Source organism: Mesocricetus auratus, unplaced genomic scaffold (assembly GCF_017639785.1).
Source record: "Mesocricetus auratus isolate SY011 unplaced genomic scaffold, BCM_Maur_2.0 Super-Scaffold_2245, whole genome shotgun sequence".
Classification (NCBI taxonomy): Eukaryota; Metazoa; Chordata; class Mammalia; order Rodentia; family Cricetidae; genus Mesocricetus; species Mesocricetus auratus.
The window spans coordinates 44160758-44174992 of record NW_024429180.1 but is presented as its reverse complement, the minus strand read 5'-3'; the positions used below and the strand labels follow the sequence as shown (position 1 = coordinate 44174992).

Below are 14235 nucleotides of genomic sequence, written 5' to 3'. Positions count from 1 at the left end.
ACTGTGATAAATTGCCCAGCTTTCATGTTTACTTGCTGTTTCTGGTGCAGCTAAATCAGTGTGAACAAAGCGGAACTGCATGTCCTTTCCAGTGGCGCCTCCTCTCCCCACGGATTGTTTGTAGCTTTCCCCTCTTGTCCCTTTACTTGGACCCCATTCTATTGTACCACATCCCAGGTATTAATCGCCCATTCATTACTTAGTGTTTACACGTATTTCTGCACAGATTCTACCCCACATCCTTAATCCTTTCCTCTATTCCTCTTTCTCCCTTTGCTTCTGACCTTTTAAACAGCTGCCAGAGAAATGTGTCCATGTTCTCTGCACACTACCCCACACGTGGGAGAATCAGTACCCTTGAGAGCCACCATGCTTGATTGGCAAGCAACAGGTGTGCCCCCTATGGTGCAGCAGGGTGCCCCGAGTTATGTCCACACACACACACACACACACACACACACACACACACACACACACACACACACGCACCTTTTGTGTTTATGACCCATTATCATTGCTGTAGCATCTTGGACTTTATTACTAATGACAAAAGAACATGGTTAGACTGTCTTCTGGCTATCAGGTCCTGGCTCAGCCTTTCCCAATTTCTCACTTAAATGCCAGTGCTGATACAGGAAAAGACAAAGCATTACACATGAAGGATAAGATTGAAAGGCTTTTGTGGTATTTCTGGAGGAATTAACTTAATTATGCGGCTGATTGAGCTGAATTGATAATGACCATCACCAGCTAACACTGAGTTTCAAGAACACTGGGCTAGCCAGCTCCTGTGGCCAGTGCTTCTCGGATTGGGAATTTATAGACTGTCTTATGTCCAGTAACTTTCTTTTTATTATATCTGTAGACCGTGAGTCCGAGAAGTTGACGACCTTGTGTGGTGGGTGATGGGAGAAGGAAGAATACACCCCATGTGGTTAAGTCCCTGTACTTTCAGAACACCATGGGGCGCTAACCGCACCCTGGAGAATCTTCTAGCCCTGGATTCTGGCTTCTCTTGTGTTCTTGCTGAAGGGTTGGGATGAACCACCAGGCAGTGACGGGGGTGGGCAGGAATTCCTCACTTCAGTAACTTAATTTAGTCTAAGTCAGTGGTTCTCAACCTTCCTAATGCTACAACCATTTAGTACAGTTCTTCATGTTGTGATGACCCTCGAGCATAAAATTATTTTTTGTTGCTTCTTCATAACTTAAGTTTGCTATGGTTATAAATCTCAGTGCAAATATTTTTAATGATTGAGGTTTGTCAAAGGTGTTGTGACCCACAGTGAGAACCAGTGGTCAAAGATGATTAAAAGCTAATCACAAAGTGTGTAGACAAAATGAGAAGGAGGGCACACTTCATAGGCATACACACATTCTCTGTCAGGTAAAGACTAAAACACAGGCTTCCAAATGGTACTGTGTGAGAAGATAGTGTTAAAAGTGTTAGTTTATATGGTGCTGTGTGAGAAGATAGTGTTAAAAGTGTTAGTTTATAATATTTAACATGAAGTATAGACTTGGAGTAGATAATAATAAAACACTAGTTTGTTTTGAAGACAGTACTGGGTTACAGTTGGATGTGACCCTGTTTCCCTGAATAATTTGTAGCAGGACTTTGCACAAAATGCTTTTCTTTCTTTCTACACCTGTGTTCTCATTTTGGTCCTCAGTATCCTAGTAGTTTATAAGCTAGAGGAAGCCTTCACAGGTGACCTGGTAACCATTCTAAAGTGCCAGGGAGGCTGATACAGCTTTGTTTGAGCTGAAGCCAGATAGTTGCTTGCCAAGGGTATGCAGGTTTGCCTCCGTGAGCAGGTTCCCCTACAGTTGTGTTTCTTACTCGGTGCCAGGAGCTGCAATCTAGTCATCTGGACTCCAACAGCATACCCCAAGAGAAAACACCTCAAACATATGTGTAAGAGGATATGTATGTGGTGTTAATGAAACTGACAAAAATGTAGAAACTTAAATGTCCTTACACAAAGAAATGTTTGAATAAATCACAGCTGCTTTCTAAGGTACAGTATCATCATAGCCATTAAAGACATGCTTTTTGCTGGGCTGTGGTGGCGCATGCCTTTAATCCCAGCACTCGGGAGGCAGAGGCAGGCGGATCTCTGTGAGTTCAAGGCCAGGCTGGACCGACAGCCTCCAAAACAATAGAGAAACCCTGTCTCGTAAAAACCAAAAAAAAAAAAAAAGACATGCTTTTTAAGGCCATTTAATGAAATGGGAAAACACGTTATCTTAAGTGAATAAAGTAGATTTCACAATGATATTTATGATCTGAACCCACTTTGTCAAAAGAAAAAAAAATATTGCCAAGGAAGAGACTGGAGCAAAAATATCCTTACTACTAAACCAGTGTTGATAGTTGGATGACATGGGAAGTAACACTTTTGTGTGTTTGTTTCTTTTTCTACAAATAGTATCCAGCAAATATTAGAAGATTTTATATATGCATTCACACAGCTGTTTAGTGCTCCAATGAAAGCTCACAAGGAAGTAATCCTTTGCCTCCCTGCACATGTGTTTTCGTATGAAGTTGGAGCTTAAGAATTTTGATAAGCAGAAACAAAATCTTCGGGGGCTGCTGAATGAATGGTGGGATGCTTTCCCTGGGAAAGTGTGCTTCCATTATATCTCTTCTGAAGACAGTAGGGATCTGCTTTTGCTAGTGTTTCTTCTGTCTTGTTCTCTGAATGCTTTGTGTATACCTGTGCTGAGAACGTAGGATGCGCTAAGAGGGAAGGGGGAGGTCACCGCACATCCAGGCAGACTCTGCGAGCTGCTCACTGTCTCCTACTCACTTCCTGATGCCCATGGTAGGCATCCTCTTGCAGCTTCCTTGAGCCAGTAGTAGCAATGTGCCTTCGCCCTTCATTTCAAACAGTCTCCTAAGTGCAGAACAGACAAAAAGAAGCAGATGCCGAAAGGAAAAGGGAAAGACCAGGGGTAATCCTAATAAAATGTCACAAGGATCGAGCACGGCGTCGTTAATTGAGAGAAGGTACCAGGAGTCAGAGTCAAACTGGTGCCTTAGAGTAAACCATTGGCAACTTGGATTTCTGTCAGTGAAGGTGGCCTAGAAAAGCTCACTAACAGCTTTCAAATTAAATAAATGGGGCCATAATCAAAGAAGGTGGCATCTACCAGACACTCCCTTATATACTCAATTACTCTATCTATGGTTCAATTTCCTGTAAGAATTCCTTGAATTGGCTGTGAAGAAGCTGAAATGGAACCTGGGCAAATCTGGCATTAAAGGGAAAAATAAATGGCAGCAGGCGACTTTTTAGAGTGAAAACTATTAGCAAGAAGTGATGTCCACTCTACAGAAATGTAATTGGTTCAATGGAAATGTAAAGGCAAATTAAAGCATCTATGAAAATCAATTAGCTTACAACTATTGAATTTAAAAACACGTATTTCCAGGTTATTGTCAATGGGCCCTGCTAGTTTTTCTCATTCAGTGCAATTAAAAACCCTTGGCATTATAGATGAAACAAATGAGCATTTGTGTGCTGGAGAAGAGGAGTAGGGATGCCTAAGGGCACTGGAGGGATTACCAGATAGCAAGCTCCCAGTGATCGCTACTGCCTCTAGCATTTCATGCTGAAGAACTATTCAGGGTCACGAGCTCTTCATTGGAGAAGTGAGTTAACCTGAATCGAATAAACCCAGAGAAACCTATACCAAGAAATTGTAATTAAGCAGACAAAAGCAACATTCAAGAAGAGCTTTTGAATAGAATAAGGGAAAAGCAACACTTTACGCATCGAATAAGCAGGAGGGCAGTATACTGCTCACCAGAAATGATGGAAAACTAAAGGGAAGTGGCAACATATGTGTCAAATGCTGAGAAACAATATAAAAATAGAATCATTATTTTTTTAATTTGAAGCCAATAAAATAACCATCAACAGCAAGAGGAAGTTACAGTAGACCTTGCCTGAAGACGTAGCTAGAGAAACTTCTCTCTGAACAAGATGGAAACGATGAAAGAAAGGACACTGGGAAGCCAGGAAGGAAGAAGAATAGTCACCACAAACAAGGCTAAATGCTATAGGCATCCCCTTTACTTCATAGTCTTACAATTTATGTTTGGGGACTGAAATGATGATGACAGTAGGGCATCATGTCAGTTTAAGGGAATATGGGAAGTTGTTGAGTTTATTTTAAATGGGAAATGAAAAAAATACTAAGATAAATAAGTTTTTTCTACTTCACCAGAGTTAATAGAATGCCACTAATAAGACTATAAAAGTTATGCACACATATACATAGTACCCAAAGCTTGCACAAAAAATTGTGTAAGAAAAAAATTAAGACACCTGGGAATTCTACATTTCTAACCCACTTGAAAAACACATATATAAAGAAAACAGAGATTTTAGAAAGAAAGAATAAGATGGTAAACTATACCCAAGCACAGTAGTAAGCACAATAAACTCAAGCAGTCTAAGACATCGAGTGAAAGGGAGATTTAAAAATCTGCAAATGCGTGTATTATAGGAGATGCACCCCAGGGGCTAGAGACATGGCTCAGAAATTGAGAGTCCTGGCCAGTCTTGCAGAGGACTTGATTTCAACTCCAAGCACCCGTATGGCAACTCACAACTGTCTATAACTTCAGTTCCAGGGAGTCTGATGTCTTCTATTGACTTCATTGGAAATGAAGCATACATGTGGTGAACACAAACATATATGCAGGAAAACTGACATATACATAAAATGAATAAAATTTGATTAAAGAAATGAAACACTTCAGATATATGTCTTGCAGTAACATACCTTACAGACAGGACACCTTTGTTGATCAGAGGGTTTGTAGCTGGCTGGCGCTTATCTACTTCTTTCAGTATCATGAAAAGTGCCTTCCTGTACCTAAGATGCTAGGTAGGCACTAGCTCCACTTCTCCATGTTCAAATGAGCTGTGTAGGTGTTGTCTTCAGCAACAGGATCTTGCTACTGGGTTTGGAGAGTAACCTATAGTCTTGGCAACAGTGCTGGATTGTTTAGAACTCAGAAGTAACCCATTTCTGGCCTTGGAAGCTTCATTTGGTGACAGGCGCTATCTAGCTGGGGCTCTGTCTCCTCCATCATTTGGCGATTTCACTAAGTATATGTATGTAACTTTAAACATTTCTGGATCTTCCTTCGTTGAGAGTGTTTGGATGACTGATTTCATCTCACTTTTTTTCTTCTGTTTATAATTTTCTCTATCTTTAAAAAAGTCATTTCAACTTACTGGTGTGTGTGTGTGTGTGTGTGTGTGTGTGTGTGTGTGTGTGTGTGTTAGTTATGTGTTCATGCACTACAATGTGAATGTGAAGGTCAGAGGATAGTGTTTAGTTCCTGGGAATCAAACTCATATTGTCAGATACTCTCAACTGCTAAACTTCCTCACTGGCATTTTTTTGTAGATTATGTGCTTCTAGGAATTCATCTTTTCCTCTAAGATTTCCTGTTTCATTGACATATCGTGATAGCCTCCTCACCTTTTAATTTCTGTAGCTTCCCTTAAAATAACTTTCTTTTTGATGTGTCTTTTTTTCCCCTAGTTCAGGTAAAGACTTGTCAGTTCTGTTGAACTTCTCAACTAGTACTTTTACTGTATGTCTTTTAAAATATTGTTATCAAGAAGTAATTTCTTCAAAGTTTACAAATGTGAATGTGTAAAGTTGTGAAACATTTATAATAATCTATTTTTTAGGACATTTTCAGTAATAGGTTGGCACTGACCTAGAAGCTTCATCCATGCTGACCAGCTTTCATGGTGCTTGACGGTACTACCAAGGAGAAAAGCAATTATCAGTCTTACCCAGCTGTGAGTCCTGCAAACTGTAATAACAACCGGCCTAGCAAAACATGCCCATTGGCATAATACATTATGGGGTAACCAATTACTTTCTGATGAATTTGAGTCCTGCTTCCCAAGATGGAACCCACACTTGGCAACACTGTTGAGCCAAGAACCTATGACTAGGCAGGTCATAGGCCCTAGGGGAGAATCTAGTGTTAATCTGCTACATGAACAACATATTAAACTGGTTCTTTTTTTTTTTTTACGAGACAGGGTTTCGTCACAGAGATCTGCCTGCCTCTGCCTTCCGAGTGCTGGGACTAAAGGCATGCGCCGCCACCACCACCCGGCTAAACTGGTTCTTAATGACTTATTATTCCCATAGATTAATGTCTGTCTCAACACTCATTAGAGAAGCTTCTATTTGCTTAGATGGTGTCTAACAGAGACTCACAGTTCTCTGGTCAACGTGCAGAGACTAAGAGACTACAGGATGCTCAGCTCTAAATGGGACATCTCTATCATACCCCTCCTCCCCAGGCTCAGGGGTCATTGTGGAAGAAGGTACAGAGCCCAAAATAACGGATAAATGCTAGAAAACAGTATTCTCCGGACACAGCAGGACAGATGCAAATATGAACTCACAGTGATTGTTGCAACGTTTACAAGCCCTTTGGAAGCTCAAGCCAGACCTAATCTAATATGGAGAAGGGAAATGGGCATGAAGTCTCAGTGCTGGCTAAGGAAGTATAGCAGTTGATAGCTGCTGGGCAAGAGAGAGTCAGTTTTCTTTAAGAGTGTTGCCCTGGTAACTCAACCATACTCTAGAGAAGGTCACACATCCAAGAATACTTGGGCAGCACAGATTGGACTTGATGAAAACAAACAAAACAAAATAGACAAAGTGCAGTTGCTAGTGAAGGGGCAGTGGATCTGGGAAGTGTACAAAGGGAGTAAATTTGATCAAAGCACAATATGTGAAATTCTCAAAGAAGTAACACAAATTCTAAAAATACTTATCTCATTTTTATTTATAAGTATGCCTGAAGGTGTGTGCATGCAAATGTATATGGAAACCCAAGGAGGCAATATGAGGACATCAGCTCTGGAATCGCAGTATTCACAGGTGGTTGCCAGCTACTAGTCATAGGTTTTAAAACTGAATCTGGTCCTCTGCAAGAACAGCAAACACTCGTAACCACTGAACCATCTCTTCAGAAACCAAATCAACATTTAATTGCTCAGATATACATGTATTCCCTGTAAGTTAGCTTTATTGATGGTCTTGTAGAGCTAGGCATAAGGCCACTATAAGTGACATGAGTGTTCCCTGCATCCCGTTTATGAACCTAGTTCTATGGTCTGGTAGACAGCACAATTAGTCAATGTAGCTAATTTTGTGAATTGTGGCATTATTATCTCAGTGAGGAAAAACATGGAGAAGGATTTCTAAGAATGATTTGGTTAGCAGGCCAAAGTTTTTATACAATTTGCTTCAAGGAAATGCATTAATTTAAAAGTCTAAATTACAAACAATTCTTAACTTTTCAAGAGTCATAAAATCTTATCTCCCTTTTTAAAAAGAAAATTCCCAAAATTCTATTTTTAAACATTTTTGAAAAAACAAACAACACAACCTTCTCTTTGTATGTAATAGCAGTTGTTAAGCTACTCTTTCTGTTCACTTGACTCTGTGTGTCTGTCTAAGTGTCTATGAACGATAATCCAGTTCCATTCCTAATTTCCTTTGTCTCACGTATGGTCTCAGAAGTTGAACCCAGGATAGAAAGCACAACACTCTGCCACTGAGGTGCATCTGCTGCTCTACCACCTTCTCCATCCTGTGGGAAAGCTTTGCTAAGGCACTCTGAGCCTAGTGAACCATTGGATCCTAGGGAGCTCCTGTGAGATAAACCTGTGATTTCTTTGCTAAGATCCCTTCCTGTCAAGTGATCTGGTCTCCTCCACTAGCTAAGCACATCTTATTCAAAACAGCTGTCTGGCCTTTCTGGCAATGTCTAGAAGCCAGCTTCTAGAGCAGTTGAAATTGCTTTCATCTGACTTCCTTTCCAGTGTTCACCCCTCATTAATTCTGCCGGTGAAACACATTTCTAAGAACTCTTTAATATTGTCGCATTGCCAGTCATATGTAAAGATGACCACAACTGCTTAGATACAAAAGACAGAATTAGCAAGAAGGAAAAGGAAAAAAACATTTCAACTGTTCAGCTGTGCTGCCAGACAGTTGGAAAGCAGGGAGTGAATCTTTGTTTATGAGATCAGTGCATTAGCAGGCTGAAAGGCAAAGTGACATTGCTGGAACTCATGAAAAAGAGCGAGGTACCTTCCAGGGGTAAGCCCAGGCCCCCAGGTAAGGCTTCCAGCTGCGGGAAGGCGTATATGCTTCCCCAAACTGTACATGTCATTGATTGTTAAGCCCGGCCTGTGGTTGCCAGCATCATTGTGCAATATGACTTTGCCCATGAAGTATTGCTAGATTACATGAGAACAATGATTGAAGATTTTACTTGCTCTGTTAAAATGGTTGAATTAAAAGGTGTAGCATGGTTTTTTCCCAAGTAGCAAAAAAAAAAAAAAACAAAAAACCACTGACTTAAGATGTTTAAAATGTAAGAAATGTGTGTTCCTAATAAGGTTAGGGAGTCAGCTGTACTTCATGGAGTAGTGTGGATAGTCTTCATCATCTAAGTAGTCCTTGGAGAGTACATGGATTGCAACTTGATTTCTATCATTATAAAGTAAATCTGAAATGATGGTTGCATTCAGACATCCAGGGGAGACCAAACCAGATGTGTGACAGAGCCATGTTTGCAGGATTCTTTCTTCAAATCCTTCTGTGTATATCTGGCATTTAACATTTAAACATTTCCACTGAAGGATTATTCTAACCATTGCAATTCTTGATGTCTGACAGATGGATTTGGGAGAGAGAGAGAGAGCGCGCGAGAGAGCGAGAGAGAGAGAGAGAGAGAGAGAGAGAGAGAGAGAGAGAGAGAGAGAGAGAGAGAGAGAGAGAGAGTGCGAGAGCGAGAGAGAGCGAGAGAGCGAGAGAGAGTGCGAGAGAGCGAGAGAGCGAGAGAGCGAGAGTGCGAGAGAGCCTGGGCCTTCTTTGCTGGAGCATTTCTGACCACAATGGGGAATCAGGCTACTTCTAACCCAGTTTCCTGTGTACATCACTCAGATAATTACAAAACAACATTTAGTAAACTCTCCCGAAGGGTAGGAAGAGATACCTGTATTGTCACCCTTGTGGAACCATCTCTATTGAGTATTTTATAGTGTTTTAAAAATCACTGACAGTGTTGAACTCTCTCTTTTGAGTATTTTACACAGTACCACAGCAAGCTTCACCACTGTCCCAATTTAATATTGTCTCAACTTGATAACGCACTCTTGGCTGAAATCCATATGCTGACTAGTGTTTTATGGAGGTTTGTTCTTTGGCAATGAATGATTTATTTTTAATATCTACATTGGAAAATTGTTACTTTGTTTTCTAAGAATTTGCCTGTTCTGGTGAATACTAAATGAAAAGAATGAATTGACTGATATGACTATGGACTTGTGGGGGAGTATTTCAATTTGAAAGGCTAAGAGAAACAGAAATTTGACATCTGTTTTATACCTTTGCAGCTTCATCTATGTGAGGTGGCTGTGCCCTCCTATGAGTAGCTAATGCTGTCCCCACAATGCAAAGCTTAAAACCTGTGAAATGAAGAAGGTTGAAGCAAGTAAGAGCATGATAATTAATCAGTGTGCGAATTAACTCTGTGTTCTTAAGGGAAACTAACATCTCCCTAACTCTACTTAGTGTGGAATGTATTACAGTGTCAGTTTGAAATAGTACCAAGCCTTTTGTGTTCCTGGGCATGTTGTGGTTCAGGCTCCCCGAGGCAAGTTTACATTTGTCTGTGGGGGGTGTGTATGAGGGTTATGTGTGCTTGATGGAGATGGGAGAGGGGAGGATGGCGAGTGGACAAGCGTAAACAAGCACAGTTGAATGTAAAGCGGGAGATAAGTGCCCACGTGCGTGCCGGCAGCAGGTTCCTCCTTTGGAAAAGCTACAGCTCATTCATCACATATAAAACGCTGGAAAAAATCACATCCATGCCAGAAACACTTTGACTTTTTAATAACACATTGGAGGTGATGTCTGGACCTTATCCGGATGGTCAGAGCAGATGGTTGAGACCATGTGCTGGGAACAGGCACTTTGCAATCCCCAGCATTTGGAAATCTGCCATGTTAATTTGAAATGGATGAAAATGTTAGCAGGATTTTTCACTAACTTAGGAGAGGCTAAAACAATTTAAAAGTGTGGAGGATTGGAATTTATTTTCTTATAAAACAGCTCTACAAAAAATGTTTGACATTCAGGCGAATTGACTTAAGTCCTTCCTGAATGTATAGGCGATGTGCATGATGAAACATCTAAGAGAATAGGAAACTAATCATTTCCTAGTTTTGTAATGGCCAACTTCGGCATTTGTGTTGCTGCACCTTACATTAATTCTGATACCATAACAAAATAGTTATCACTTTTCAATGCAATTATAATTGTGTTCTGGTGTTGATGATTAAAATATTATGGCGAGGCCTATATTGAAATAAGAGTGGTTAGTTTTTCAATTGCAAGTGTGAGGTTATTTGGAGGGAAGAAATCAGATGGTGTACACGTGCTGTACTCCATAACTGCTTTGCCTTTTCTATTTGAGTCTTAGTCTATGAGCTGTTGACTTTAGCCAAGGGGCAGCATCAGGATGGTGCCGTCTCTGGAAAGCCAACGTGGCATATCTATACCACTGTAACTCAGACTCAGCATTGTTCATTGTGCTCAGATGTGAACAGTCTATAAAAATATAAATTCAAAGTAACGATTTTATTAAACTTGAACCAGTGGGTAGAATTTATGAAAACAACACAAAAGTACATTAAAAGATCCCCCCACCACATTCTCATGGGTTTGAATGTTTGTGTGTATGGTTTGGCAACCCCCTCTGTGTGTGTGTGTGTGTGTGTGTGTGTGTGTGTGTGTGTGTGTACATAAACACGTGGAGCCCAGAGGACCATGGTAGGAATAATCCTTCATTCTTCCACCTTATTTATTGAAGTAGATTCCTTCAGTCAAACCCAGAGCTCACTGATATGACTAGTCCACCTAGCCATCTTGCCCGGTTCCCCAGATTCTGCCTTTAGAGGATAGAATTACACTGCATTCACATGAGTTCTGGGAATCCAAACTGCACTCCTCATGCTTGTACAGGAAGCACTTTAACCACCGAGTCATCTCCCCAACCAATAAAGGACTTTTAAGATATCATCCTACACAGTTACAAATGAGTTACTCAGGCATAGGCAAGTCTAATGAATATTCCATGCAGCAGCGAAAGAAAAGAAAAAGACGTTCAGCCATAGATAGTCACAAATAGAAAGTAACCAATTGTGATTTGTGGCTTTGCTGGCCATGAAGATGAGCAGTATCTATATGTATCAGCCTGATCATAAAAAGATGTAGAGGTTGGGGAAAGTGTCAGGTGAAAGAATGGCCTATTGCTTGCAGGGACCGGGTCTCCTGCATTGATCGAGTACCTGCCCTGTGGCAGGCTGTCTGTGGGGCATTTTATAGGCATTGTGATATGAGAAGAACAAAGAAAGATAGATAGCAGGATGATGGGCAGAGAGGAGATTAGAAGGAGAATGCAAGTGGTGTTGAAAAAAGTGTGATGGATGAGAAGAGGGTGGCGCACACCGGTGTTGCAAGGCCATCTACAGGATTGGCTGTTACTGGGGTTATCAAGAGAGGACGGCTTCTGCGGCTGCTGTTACTCAGTGGTGGCTTGGGCCACAGCAAATTACTCATGTGTGGGATGAGGGAGGACAAGAAGGAGGAGGGTGGTGGACACCAGTAGTATTTTCTGTGTATTCATCAATCTGTCCATCCACGCATTCTCCCACCTGTCTAATTAAAAACCAGTGAGTGGTTCTCAGTTAGCTCTCTCCTGTGAACAGCAGCCCCAGCTGCTGTGATGCCCCTCACTTCTCATTACAGCTCTTTTCAGTGCTGTGCCCCTGAGTAGCATGTTCATAGTGATGCCTCCAAGTCACCAAAAATGTGTAGTAGCCATGAGACCCCTCAGGAAAGGTATACACTGGCAAAATACACTCTAGAAAGATTTGCTTTTGGTCATTAAATAATTGGTCTTGTTCTGGGAAAATAAGTCATCATTGTGTCTTTTGACACCTAGAACAATGCTTTATGAACACACACACACACACACACACACACACACACACAGAGAGAGAGAGAGAGAGAGAGAGAGAGAGAGAGAGAGAGAGAGAGAGAGAGAGAGAGAGGTGATATAGAGTATAACAGGAGTGAAAGTTTGGGCCTTCATGGGCCTTGCTTACCTGAAGCTTTGCTACGACCTCCTCACACCTACCAGCACTTACCCTGGATGGGACCAAACATTTCTCCAGTAGGGTCAGTGTCATGTGCTGAGGAAGCTATGGGGTGTCAAGTATGGGGATGGCCATGTTAGAGGCTGCAGTCCCTTCCTGGTGAGTGGCAACTGTGTGAGCTCTAATTTCCACAGTGGTAGCAACAGTATGATCAAGTATGCACTGTAGAGTTATCCGCCCAGGCATAGGAAACACTGTCTGGTGTCCTGGGAAATTCCTGAGCATCATTGTCATGGGGGGGCAGTGATCTCTGTGCCCATGCCCACTTGGGGCAGCTTTGCTCCTGGGCATGCATTAAGTTGACAGCTCTGGTGATAGTTGAAAATAATAAGGAACATTTTGCCAGTAAAACTGTTTTGGTACCCTGACTATTCCGGGTTAGAGAAGAGCAGCTTTGCGAAGGAGCCTCTGTGTACTGAGTGCAAACTGTATCCTCTTGGCCCACTTAGTCCAGTGCTTTAATGCTGTCATCTTCCTCACAACCTCTCCCACCTTCCCCATGGAATCCTCACTCCTCCACAGTGCTCCCCAATCTCAGTAACACCCTCATGTTTCCACATAAGACTGATTAAAGTCCCATTAAGACTTGTAAGTGGGCCAGCTCTGTCCTCTCTGATGGAGAAATCTTGCTCAGCAGAGTTGGATGCACCACACCTAGAAGGACAGCCCTGGTCCTCTGCAAGTCCTTGCCAGCTGGCCGTCACCTTCCCAGTCTCTTAAACTGCCCTTGAGCTATTTAAAAAAGAAACATATTTTAGAGGAATTTTGTCAGGCATTTCCCTCAATTTTTATAAATATTCCCTATAACTTCACATACAGCTTTGTCACAGTTTCTTCAATATAATATTTGCTCTGGAAAGTTACAGTAAGAGTGGCAGTCTAGGTTCATTGTGACTTTCCCCAGTCTACTCTTTGCTGTTCCTTGTTTGAGGAATTCCAGAGGCTGCATCATGGCAATTCTTGACCTGTGCATGAACCATGCAGGAGGAGTAGGCCCAAGGAAGGACATAGCTACGCTTGACAAGAGAACATATTTGACTTGTCCCTAAAAGCAAAGTTTTCATATTCCAATATTCTTTAAACTTGGCTGAATATATGAGACAGAAAGAAAATTAACTAATTTAGCCAATGCGTATCTCACACTACTGTGTGCCAAGCATCGTAGGTTCATTGGTAAAAGCATTGAACTTGGGCCTCCATTAAAGCATATTCTTCTTGTCAGACAGGAGCCAGGAGGATCATGGTCTAAGTAGGCATTCTTAGAGAAAATCATTATATTAGTAATTAGGCTTTAGATCAGATGACCATAGCCAACTTCAGGAAATGATTGTGAGACTGGCGAATGAGAACGGAGAAGAAATGGGTCCAGCCAACTTGTAGAGCTGGAAAGAGATGGGAAAGGCAGCCATTAAATAGAATGAAAGCATAACCACATTGGTAGATGTGTGTTATCATGAGGTGGAGGATAATGGAACAGGGAAAGAAGAAGATGGAGTGCAGGGAGTAGAATAGAGTCCAGAATAAAGTAACTAGGCTGGTAACCTCTGGATAGACTAGAAGGAGCAAAGGAGTCAGGACATACATGTCCAAGGAAGTGAGTTCAGAGCATCAGGAGCAGCAAGCCTGATGTTTCAGGGATGCATCATGGGGAGGGCTTTCAGGACTTGTTCCCTGGATGAGATGAGAGACTGAGCAGGAGATTGACATGGTCTGACAGATGTTCTGACAAAATCCTAACTCTTGAGAACAGGAACTAAATGGTGGCAGAGCCACGAACTAGGAGATGAGTTAGAACTGACAGAGTAATACAGGTAGTAAATCTGTATGTGGTAAACCCAAACCCAGAATTTGCACCAGGGTGGGGAGATGTACTGAGAACCTGGGTTTGAGTTGTGTGAGAGCCAGTGTGCTGTAAAAGTATGTTATAGGAAGTGGTGAGCCAAGG

The 14235-nt window shown here is 41.7% G+C and overlaps 1 protein-coding gene across 5 annotated transcripts in view; it reads left to right on the top strand.

The window, feature by feature from the left end:
• The window catches only part of Enox1 (ecto-NOX disulfide-thiol exchanger 1), a 557937-nt gene that overhangs the window by 158908 nt on the left and 384794 nt on the right, over nucleotides 1–14235 (top strand). Inside the window, exon 3 of one of the 5 annotated variants that reach the window (XM_040758146.1) lies at nucleotides 9465–9562. The exons of the other annotated variants lie outside the window; for them this stretch is intronic. The gene's annotated coding sequence lies outside the window, so the exon portion shown is untranslated. The remainder of the gene's footprint in view (nucleotides 1–9464; nucleotides 9563–14235) is intronic. 5 annotated transcript variants of the gene reach the window in all.